Here is a 10603-nt window from a genome sequence, read left to right as displayed (position 1 = left end):
AGAGTCTGGGCCCCAAGTGGAGACTTAGTGCTTATCTTAGTGCTTTTCTTAGCTACCACAGCCTTTGACATGCCTGACTCTCACCACAACCAAGCTCATCTGCGTTTAAATTACAGCTTGTCCTCTCAACAAAGGGAAACTCGTGCTCAGTAAGCGCCAAGTTGTGTATTTTTCTCACAACAAGACTTTTTCTTTAGCACGACCTCTATGTTGTAAGAAAATTGAAGCTCAGAGGTGAAATGACTCTGTTAGAGCCAAGTGGAAAGGAAAGAGTGAGTCTGTCGCAGGTCTCCTAGGTCCCTGCTGTTTGCAGGACTTCATTTTGCTCTTTGTCCCCGCACATGGCGGACTTCTGGCCTCGGCTTTGCTCAGGTGCTTGATTGGCCCCAGCCCGTGGTGTGTAGTCCATTTCAGATACCCTGAGGACATTGGAATCCTCAGAACACTGTCACCTCTCCCAGACAGAGCCTTTTACTGTATTTTATTTGTCCCCAGGGGCACAGTCCACTGCCAAGTTCCCTCACTGACACTCCCCCTGTTCTCAGAACTGCCAGGAGGCCTCACAGAATCTTCTCTACCGGACTTTTAGAAAAATAAAAAACAAAAAATACCGGGAGCCCGGACACAAACTACCCTCTGCCCCTCTTCCCGCACCTTCCCCCCCCTACCCCCCATGAAGCAGGGGAAAGCAGAGCTCTCAAGTGGATTAAAGGAAAAGGAAAAACACACAGAGTTCAAGTCTGAGTGTCGTCGTCGTCTCCCCCCCCCCCCCCCCCCCCCCCCCCCGCACAACACAGCGGGGCTTTGTGCAAGGACCTGCTCCAGCTTGCTTTTTAGGATCCCTGCTTTCCTCGCAGCATGGAAACTGTGGAGAAACAAATACAAACACAAGAAGGTCAGGGCAGTGACCCAGGCAAGAGCAGAAGCATGGCAAGCGCCTTTGAAGGACAATGACAGCAGGAATAAAGAAGTAGAAAATATACCCAAAAGGGGAAAATATACCCAAAGGTAGGATTATGACTAGTGAGTGTCCATCCCAAGCAACCCACTTAGAGCCATCTTTCTCTCTCTCTCTCTTTTTTTTCCTACATAAAAACAAATCTAGGGATGGCAGGGAGAAAATGTGTGTATGCTATGGGTATTCTGACACAAAGGACAGGAGAGCTTGCTGCCACCGAAGGATGGAAATTTTTACAGTAAGGAGACCATTGGGACGCTAAGCCTTACAAGGCTCTTTAGTAAGGGTTATTTTATAGGAAAAACCAGGTGTGAGAAAGCGGGATGCAGGGTGGCCTCGGTAGCTGGAAGACCAGAGAATGTTTTACTCTAAGGCTGACTTATTCTCAGGAGGAGTGGGACACGGGAGTAAATGAGGCAAACTTTATGGAGCTTGGAGAGAAGAGAGAGCATAGACCAAAGTGGAGGTCACAAAACCACTTCCATCTCATTGATCGACAAAGGCCAAAAGTTCTGCTAACTGCTTACAAAGAAGAGAGTTCAGAGACAGTAGATCTGAGCTTCCCACGAGTAAACAAGGAAACTATTTATGAAGGTTACAAGAGGCACGGGGAGAAAGATAGTTTTTAAGGTACGTGTGTACAGAGGGGAAGGGTTTCTTAACATTCGTTGTTTCAGAAGATAGGGTAACATTCAGCATTACCAATGCATTTGACCATGTTTTACCTGGTCACATCTAAATAGCTAACGGATAAGGACAAGGGTAAGCATCCCCATGGAAAGAGTAGGCACCAGTTACAGGACACCAGATGAAACTGCCAATTACTGGCAGTCACTCTCCTCATCGGCTCATGGAAATGTCACTCCTGACAACCTCTTTTTAAGTGTGCATATTCTTGGAAAAGCAGCTGAACTAAAAAAAACCTGTGGGTAGTCTTTCATGGGACCTCAGAACGGAAAGCAGCTAATATTTTTATAAGATTCCCTTTGAGCCTAAGCACATTAGTGCTATTCATTCATTTACTTTCTCATACAAACATATTTAATGGCTCTTCACCGTGTGCCAAGTGTGCTCTACACTGCACGAATCTAGCCCTGGAAACCAACTAAAAGCTATAACCGCTCAGATCCTTCAGCCTACCAGGAGGGTCATCGAAGCAAGACATAAAAGCATGAGTTACATAATCACTTTCCAGAACGGAGGCTATAAAGAAAATGAAATCAAGTTCAAAAGAGAGATTGGTGAATATCCCGTTATATAGGAAAGTTCAATAAGGCCACACTAAAAGAGGAAGCCATGCAAAGATAGAAGGAAGTCTACTCCAGGCTAAATAAAAGGCTCCCCGATACCAGTCGACTGAGCAGTTCAAAGAATTCAGAGACAAGCAGTGACTACTGATGCAAAGATGGGAATTGAAAGACGCACAATGGACCAGAGCACACGCCAACTTTCTTCCCCCCCCCTTCCTTCTCTCTCTCTTTTTCCCTTCCTTCTACTGCCCCTCTCTCACGTCTCTCCTCCTTCTTCCCTCCCTACTACCCTTCCATCGTTCCTTCTTTCTGTCGCGGACCGGCCTCAGTTGGCCCCCCTCAATCTGTGGGAGAAATCAGGGTCCTGGTACAGGTGGGCAGGGAGTCGGTGAAAAGTGTGACAAACAGACACGAACACCAGGGAGTGTGCTGTATCTGAATGTAATTTCTCAAAGCAAGTATCAGATTTTTAATACAAAAGAAAACAAGGAAGTTAGGTGACACATCAGCCAAGGTATAATGAGGTTACCGGATGCTTAATGACTCTTACACAAAACAGAGGAATTCAAACATAAACACTGGCAGGAACTGGGCAATAAAACAACTGAGACAAAGTCAGCTCTATCTCAGGTCAGCTATATTCTTAGAAGCCAGGTGTGAGGTCTTTACACTCCTGGGACAAGAGCTTTCATGCCCAAGCAATGGTTCTAATTAGGGAGTTCCGCTCTAGCTAACCTTCTCATGAATAATGCAATACTCTAAAACCACAGCCCGATATACTTCCTAAACCATTGTAAATTCCTGTATATGGGAGCAACTTGGCTTTTATTCTAAGTGATAGTGTGGGGGGACTTTCTACTAATATGTAGTCTGCCATACATAACTATAATACGAATTCTAAACTTACTTTGCTAAGCTTGCCCTGAGATTTCTAACTCTATGTAGTAGATAACAATGCCTGATTTCTTTCACTATCTCTCTTATAATACTAGAGGTAATTCTGAATGTCACTGAATAGGCAACATTCTTACTGAATTCCAAGCCCAACGTCAGCTCAAGGACTATCTAGGGCATTGGTGAAGGCCAGGAAGCAAAGTTCGATTTTGCTAAGGTATTTGGAAAGTCATTGCTTGAAGGTACCTATAATAAAACAATACTGAAAGAGAGCACACAAATCCATTTGCAAGAAGTTTGGAGCATCCATTATACAGGATGCCACTGTTCCAGGAGACTAAGTTTCCTTGAACTTTTCGTCTCAGGACTGCATCCAAGCTTTTGGCCTGTCACTCGAGTCACTACTGGAGTGGGTGTGGCACTTTCCTTTCTCCCTCCCTGACCACCCTTCTTTCTTTCTCATTATCTTTCTCTTTCTTTTTATTCTTTCTGTGTCTTATTTCTTTTAATCATCACAATGACCCATTTCAGCCAGAGGTTAAAATTTAAAAAAAGGTAAGATTTGGAAGGTTCAGTGAACTTCTCAGAGTCAGTCAGAAGTAAAACTGTAATCTAATTACAAGTCAGTATACAAGTGACCCATCTGTTAGAAGGAACACTAACATTGCAGACGGAGCAAGCCGCTGAGTGACTCTGTTCTGTAAGTACCATGTGCTAACCAATTGCAACACTGGAATATCCCAGAGTGACTCTTTTAACCACACCTTTGCCTAAGCTGGTTGGCCTGGGTCTCTACACTCTTAGATAATCAGCATGCATTGTGATTTGACTTGGGCTTTAGTTTTCAACCCCTAAGAAGACAAAAGGCATAAAGTGACACTGGCTTCTAAATGCCCAGTGCTTCTGTAGGAATCATCTTGGCCCGTTGGGCTGTCTGCAGGCGCCGCCACAGCAGTGAGATGACTATCACCCCCAGTTTTTTCAAGGTCCTTCCTGTCTGGGTTTCCAAACTTCTAACACCAAAATTGTGGTTCTCTTAACTATTAGGACTAGAATTGTGTGTCAATGAAGATGTGAGTGGGATTGCTTGAGATTTAAGAATAACAGAAGCCATAGATATTTCAAAAGGCAAGTCATAAAGGCTGTGTCTTAGTCAGGGTTTCTATTCCTGCACAAACATCTTGACCAAGAAGCAAGTTGGGGAGGAAAGGGTTTATTCGGCTTACACTTTCATGTTGCTGTTCATCACTAAAGGAAGTCAGGATGGAACTCAAGCAGGTCAGGAAACAGGAGCTGATGCAAAGGCCATAGAGGGATGTTTCCTACTGGAATATTGGTATGAAGTTCTCTTTCTTTGTTGGGTCATTGTGTGGTTAAGGTATCTGAGTAATTGTGGCTTCATAGAACAAACTGGGTAGAGCACCTTCTGTTTCTATTTTGTGGAATAGTTTGAGGAGTATTGGTATTATGTCTTCTTTGAAGGTCTGATAGAACTCTGCACTAAACCCATCTGGTTCTGGATTTTTTTTTAATTGGGAGACTATTAATGACTTTCTATTTCTTTAGGGGATATGGGACTGTTTAGATGGTTTATCTGATCCTGATTTAACTTTGGTACCTGATATCTGTCTAGAAAATTGTCCATTTCATCCAGGTTTTCCAGTTTCGTTGAATATAGGCTTTTGTAGTAAGATCTGGTGATTTTTTGGATTTCCTCAGATTATGTTGTTGTGTCTCCCTTTTCATTTCTGATTTTGTTAATTAGGATACTGTTCCTGTGTTCTCTAGTTAGTCTGGCTAAGGGTTTATGTATTTTTTTGAATTTCTCAAAGAACCAGCTCTGAGTTTTGTTGATTCTTTGTATAGATCTTTTTGTTTTCATTTAGTTGATTTCAACCCTGAGTTTGATTATTTTCTGCCATCTACTCCTCCTGAGTGAATTTGCTTCCTTTTGTTCTAGATAGGTGTGCTGTCAAGCTGCTAGTGTATGCTCTCTCCAGTCTGCCTTTATATGTTACTTGACATTTTTCCCTTACTGCTTTTAATAGTCTATCTTTATTTAGTGCATTTGTTGTTCTGATTATTATGTGCCGGGAGGAATTTCTTTTCTGGTCCAGTCTATTTGGAATTCTGTAGGCTTCTTGTATGTTCATGAGCATCTCTTTCTTTAGGTTAGGGAAGTTTTCTTCTATAATTTTGTTGAAGATGTTTACTGGCCCTTTAAGTTGAAAATCTTCATTTTCATCTATACCTATTATCCTTATGTTTGGTCTTCTCATTGTGTCCTGGATTTCCTGAATGTTTTGGGTTAGGAGCTTTTGGCATTTTGCATTTTCTTTGATTGTTGTGCCAATGTTCTCTATGGACTCTTCTGCACCTGAGATTCTCTCTTCCATCTCTTGTATTCTGTTGGTGATGTTTGCATCTATAGCTCCTGATTTCTTTCCTAGGTTTTCTATATCCAGAATTGTCCCCCTTTGTGATCTCTTTATTGTTTCTACCTCCATTTTTAGATCCTGAATTGTTTAGTTCAACTTCTTCACCTGTTTGGTTGTGTTTTCCTGTAATTCTTTAAGGGATTTTTGTGTTTTTTCTTTAAGGGCTTCTACCTGTTTAGCTGTGTTCTCCTGTACTTCTTTAAGGGGGTTATTAATGTCATTTTTAAAATTCTCTACCAATGTCATGAGATATGAGTTTAAATATAAATCTTGCTTTTCTGGTGTATCCAGAACTTCTTGCTGTGGTGGAAGTACTGGGTTCTGATGATGCCAAGTAGTCTTGGTGTCTGTTGGTAAGATTCTTGCATTATTTGCCTTTCACCATATGGTAATCTCTGGTGTTAGATGTTCTTGATGTCTCTGGCTGGAGCTTGTTCTTCCTGTGAGTCTCTAAATCTATGTCAGCACTCCTGGCAGACCAGCTCTCTCCTGGCAAGACCAGTGTGCAGAGGGCTGTAGAACAGCCCCAACTCCTGGCTGCAGATATAGGCCAATAGGACCCTGTTCCAGCTGCTGTGCCACTTCTGCCTGTGCACTCCTGAGTGGACCCACCTTAGAGAGTTACCAGAGAGAAAATGGTAATCTCACCTGAGTTCCAGGGTCAGATACTTTCTCTACACATGCTCTCCTCTGGCAGGGAAGTTGCACCATGACTCCTTTAAGATGTTGCTAGTGGATGGTAAATAGGTTAAAGTCTCACCTTTTGGAATGGACTAACTCTGTCTCCTGGGAGTATATCGGGACTGGTATGAATGGATTACGTGTTATAAAAAGAATGATCCTGCGCCATACTGCCACTAGAGACCATGGTGATGTATGTGGTCTGTGCTGCCACCTGAAGCCAGGTTGATGCCCATAGCCCATGTTATAGCCAGAAACCATGTAGAAGTCCATGATACATGTTGCCACTGACTATAAATGTCTAGAAAAAAATTGTTTTTCAGTTGTATCAAAGACTGCAGAGTCACAGTTGAGAATGAGAGACATGAAAGGCTTCTGTGCCACCCCCTACACACACACACACACACACACACACACACACACATAAATGGAAACAGTCTAGACAGAAATCCATTATGAAAACAATCTAGACAGAAATTCATTGAAGAGAACTCTTAAATTTTTTTGATAGGGTTGCTGATGTATAGCTCTTCACAGTTTATCGTATCTGGCAGGGTTGCAGGTTGGGAAGGATTCAGTTTTAAGGGGTTGGCCACTGGGAGCTTGACCATGCTTCAATGAGTATATGGGTAACAAAGACTGGACTTCGTATTTTTTTTCTTTTTTCTTCTTCTTTTGTTTTGGGGTTGGTCACAAGGATAGGGGGTGTGGACCTAGGAGGACTGGGAAGTGAAGGTGATTGGGATGCATTATGGAAAATTTCCAAATAATAAATGTTTTTAAAAATGAGAATTATGTTTAAAAAAATGAGCCTGGCACTCCTGACTCTCTTACTCACTTGCCCATATAAGTGCCCTATTCACCCACATAAGCTGTTCCCTTTTTGCCTCTTTTCCATTTTGTGATGCAGCCAGCACACCAATCAGAAGTTTTACCCAGTGGAATCATGAGCACAACCTCGTGATAAACCTCTGCTTACAAAGTACTTAGCCTCTGGCACGTTGTTATAACAACATACAAACACACAAAGACACTGCAGCTCAGAGTCCTAAGTAGAAACTTGGCCCCCAGCTAGAAACGCTTTTGGAAATCTCTGCTGGCTTCATTCTGTAATCCCCTGTTATTTAACAAAATTGATGCTTGAAAGGCCAAATGAAAATCAAAGTCTTGGGGACCTGGGCATGTTCAGAAAAAAACATATTTGAAGCAGAGCAGTGATGGCCTTATGGTTTACGTCATTGGGTTGGGTCTAACCAAGGGTCAACGCCTCTCTCTTGCTGGCCAGTAGCTTGAAATTCCAATTCTTGGATGTCTCAGGAAGTGAGACCCTGATTTGGGGGGTTGGAGGCGGGGAAGGAGGAAAGAAAAACACCATCAGAGCTTTACTATACTAAAAACAAAAGAATACTGAAAAGGGTCAGAGTCCAACAAAGTCAAAAACATTCCTCAACATTCAGACTGTATTACCTCAGAATAAATTTCTCATAAAACCAAGCTACATGGATGAAGGAGAAGATGGTCTACAAAGAGAATGGAAAGCAAAGTGGCCATGTTCCTCTAAAGAGGGACATTGTTTTCCTTGTTAGGCAATTGCTGCCTAGTTATTGTCTCACAGCTGAAGGAAATTCACAGGTGACCAACAAGACTGTCATCTACAGGAGAACAGAGGACAACCAATGAATGAAAACATGTCTAGCTGGCACCCCAGCCTTTCTTGTTTAAAGCAAGCTCTTACTGTGAAACTCAAGGCTCTCCTGTCTCTGCATCCAATGTTCAGGGATTATGATGTGTACCACCACACCCAGTTTGACTTAACAAATTAGAGCTTTTAAAACATTGTGTAAGGTCTGCACCCAGAGCTGATCCTGTGCCACAGCACTCCTTATCCAAATACCGCTGGGAGAGAGCAGGTCTCCCAGGAGTGCTGACAAGCCTGTGAGCACAGTAAGACCACCACTTCCACTCAGAGGGACCTGCTCAGAGCCCTCAGGTCACAGGAACCTAGGAACAGCCTGGGACAGGATCCTTCCAGTTTCTGTTTGCACCCAGAGCAGATCCTGTGCCACAGTGCTCCATACCCAAATACCATCAGAACAGAGCTGGTCTCTCAGGAGTGCTGACTCACCTGTGAGCACAGGTAAGATCACCACTTATGCTCAAATTCCTAGCCCAAGAGGGACGTTCCCTAAGCCATCAGGACACAGGAACCAAGGAACAGCCGGAGACAGGATCCTTCAGATTTCTCTCTGTATCCCAAAGCTGACCTTGGGCCACAGTTGTCCATACACAAATTCCTCCCAGAGAGAACTGGTTTTCCAGGAGTTCTGACACACAGGCTTGCAGAAGGGACAAGCCACAGTCAGAGACAGCAAGACCAGCTAACACCAGATATAACCAGATGACGAGAAGGAAGGCAAGAACATAAGCAACAGAAACCAAGGCTACTTGTCATTATCAGAACCCAGTACTCCCACCACAGTGAGCCCAACACACCAGAAAAGCAAGATTCAAATTTAAAATCACTTCTCATGATGATGATAGAGAACTTTAAGACGGTCATAAATAACTCTCTTAAAGAAATTCAGGAGAGCACACGCAAACAGTTTGAAGCCCTTAAAGAGGAAACACAAAAATCCATTAAAGAATTGCAGGTAAACACAATCAAATAGGTGAAGGAATTGAACAAAACAATCCAGGATATAAAAATGGAAATAGAAACACAAAGGGAGAGATATTAGAAACACAAACAGAAATAAAAATGGAAATAAAGAAATCACAAAGGGAGAGAACCCTGGAGTTAGAAAACCTAAGAAAAAGATCAGGAGTCATAGATGTCAGCATCACTAATAGAATACAAGAAATAGAAGAGAGAATCTCAGGTGCAGAAGATTCCATAGAAAACATTGACACAACAATCAAAGAAAATGAAAAATGCAAAAAGATTCTTACTCAAAACATCAAGGAAGTCCAAGACACAATGAGAAGACCAAACATAAGAAAAATAGGTATAGAAGAGAGGGAAGATTTCCAACTTAAAGGGCCAGTAAATATTTTCAACAAAATTATAGAAGAAAACTTCCCTAACCTAAAGAAAAAGATGCCCATAAACATACAAGATGCCTACAGAACTCCAAATAGATTGGACCATAAAAGAAATTCCTTCCATCATATAATAGCCAAAACACCAAATGTACAAAACAAAGAAAGAATATTAAAAGCAGTAAGGGGAAAAGTTCAAGTAACATATAAAAGCAGACAGATCTAAGTTTAGCAGCCAAGTGTTTGTGAAAATGGGAGCCCAGGATAGGATCTGAAGAGGACCGATACCACACAATCTTAAGCTATTGTTGTAGGTGGTTGCCCCCTATCCCCAGTAGGAGGCAAGTCCTTATCTCTGAAGAATTTATGTACTCTGAACACAGGGCTCAGAGAACTTGAGATAGATTCTTCTCAGAGAACTTGCTCTCCTGGTACCAAAAAGTACTATACAAGTTTCGACAGGAGGGAAGCAAGCAACAGTTCTACCCAGCTGTGACATGTATGAGCTACACTCTGCATAGCAAGACAGCCCTAAGTGTTACAATAGTGGCACACATACCTTGGCAGTAGCTAACAGCTCTCTAGTTGGACTTAAGGCCCACTCAACAAGAGGGAACTCACACATGACTTTGGAAACCTACCCAGCTGCCCTGACCTAGTGCAATCATGGATCTTGGAGGAAAACTACAACTGCCACTTTACTCAATGAACATACTTCCGGTGGTGGTTGGAATGGGTATGACCCCTTACACTCATGTGCTTGAATACTTGGCCTAATAGTGGCACTATTAGGAGGTGTGGCTTTGTTGGAGGACAAGTGTCACTATGGGGGTGGGCTTTGAGGTCTCCTATGTGTGGCACAGAGTCCCCTTCTGCTGCCTGTGAATCAAGATATAGAACTCTCAGCTCCTTCTCAACACCATGTCTGACTGTATGCTGTCATGCTCCCCACCATGATGATAATGGACTAACTCTCTGAACCTGTAAACCAGGACAATTAAATGATTTCCTTCATAAGAGTTGCCTTGGTAATGATGTCTCTTCACAGCAATAAAACTCTCACTAAGCCACTTCCCAACCACATTCTGGACGTTTGTCATTATATACCCAGATAAGTGTAGTTGTCACCCCTCATTAAAGAAACTTCTTTTGAAATAGACAGAGAATGCAGAAAAATCACAATGAAAGTGAAGAGTGTGAAGGCCAGTTCCAACCAATGCATATTCAGCACAACTCCCGAACCTAGGGCTCAGAGATCATTGTGGAAGATGAGGCAGAAAGACTGTAAAAGCCAGAGGAACATAAAATATATGGAGAGCTGTAGATGTAGACACCCAGTGTCT

General features: G+C 42.6%; 1 long non-coding RNA gene across 3 annotated transcripts in view; it reads left to right on the top strand.

The window, feature by feature from the left end:
* Nucleotides 1-8098: 8098 nt before the first annotated feature.
* Nucleotides 8099-10603, top strand: part of LOC110304157 (uncharacterized) — a 45927-nt gene continuing 43422 nt past the window's right edge. For all 3 annotated transcript variants that reach the window (XR_002379020.2, XR_015045528.1, XR_002379021.2), the window contains exon 1: nucleotides 8099-8358. This is a non-coding gene — a long non-coding RNA (uncharacterized LOC110304157). The remainder of the gene's footprint in view (nucleotides 8359-10603) is intronic.

The sequence above is a fragment of the Mus caroli genome, unplaced genomic scaffold (genome assembly GCF_978045245.1).
Source record: "Mus caroli unplaced genomic scaffold, Mus_caroli_1 scaffold_1, whole genome shotgun sequence".
Classification (NCBI taxonomy): Eukaryota; Metazoa; Chordata; class Mammalia; order Rodentia; family Muridae; genus Mus; species Mus caroli.
The sequence above is the reverse complement of the archived record's forward strand: the minus strand, read 5'-3'. Positions and strand labels throughout refer to the sequence as shown.